This window comes from Anneissia japonica, unplaced genomic scaffold (assembly GCF_011630105.1).
Source record: "Anneissia japonica isolate Jap-2015-1 unplaced genomic scaffold, ASM1163010v1 scaffold10992_len1203_cov212, whole genome shotgun sequence".
Classification (NCBI taxonomy): Eukaryota; Metazoa; Echinodermata; class Crinoidea; order Comatulida; family Comatulidae; genus Anneissia; species Anneissia japonica.
The window spans coordinates 1-1,155 of record NW_022755410.1 but is presented as its reverse complement, the minus strand read 5'-3'; the positions used below and the strand labels follow the sequence as shown (position 1 = coordinate 1,155).

The following is a 1,155-nucleotide window of genomic DNA, read 5'->3' as shown; positions in this document are numbered from 1 at the left end:
CCTTCCCTCACCATACACTCAGGTCCCTAATGCACATGAACAGTTGGAGGAAAATGCATAGAAATTTATCTGCAAGATCACACAATGTTTAGTTTATATTATCCCAAATTTTGTACTGGCATTTGCAATTACAGAAAGGAGCATTCCTATGCAACCAAGGTAATTTCCAGAAAAAAATTGTACAATTTTTGCTCCTGAAGGACAAACAGTTTATTTGCCTTAATTTCATATAAGATGACAAGAGTCACGGTGGCCGAGTGGTTAAGGCGTTGGACTGTAAATCCAATGGAGTTTCTCCGCGCAGGTTCGATTCCTGTCCGTGACGTACAATTTTTTGACAAACCTTGTTAATTGTTTGCCTAATTATCTGTTAAAATTAACACTTTTTTGAAGATGAAGTCTTCTGCTGGTAATCTATGTATTTTCATTATAAATATAATATGGTCACACAATATTTTCTAAATACAGTAGGCCCTATGCAAAATGCTGGGATTTTCCCAGAACTCTTTCAAAAATTACTTGTCATCACCGTTGTTGAGTTAATCTGACCATCCAAAACAAAATATTTAAAAAAAACAAAATATTTTTTATTCTTTATTCAAATACACGTCAAAATCGCAGCCAAGGCTGAATTAATTGATATTGCCAAAATATGGCAAGTAGGCAAATATAAAAAACATAAAAACATCAATCAAATACACAAATATACCACTCACTGCACTGGGTCTATAATAATAAATAAGTACAGCACTGTCAAATCCATTATCTTTGGATTAATGTACATTCTCATCTCCTAAGACCTGAAATAACTAGTCTACCTATTCATCAAGCTAGGCCTAGGTTAGTGAAGGAAGGTCTTGCCAATTGTTTGTTTAGATACATCACAAGGCCTAGAGGGCCTAGGCCTAGTAGTAGTAGGCCTAAAGTAACCCAGCCTAGCCTAGCCAAGTTGAAATGGTGGAAGAAAAAAAATATAAAAAATAGGACGTAATTACAAGTAAATAACATTATAAAGTGGAATTATTACAACAATATCGAAAAATAAGTTTACAAACCAACCTTATGATTTCCTAATAGTTGTCATAAAATACTTGCATTTATATATTAAATACATTTTGTTTACGGAATGAAACAACTTCTCTTTCTTCTTCCCGG

General features: G+C 33.7%; 1 non-coding gene across 1 annotated transcript; it reads left to right on the top strand.

Moving 5' to 3' along the window:
- Window positions 1-243: 243 nt before the first annotated feature.
- On the top strand, window positions 244-325 carry Trnay-gua. The gene has a single exon. It is a non-coding gene; the product is annotated as a tRNA-Tyr (tRNA).
- The last annotated feature ends 830 nt before the right edge of the window (window positions 326-1,155 follow it).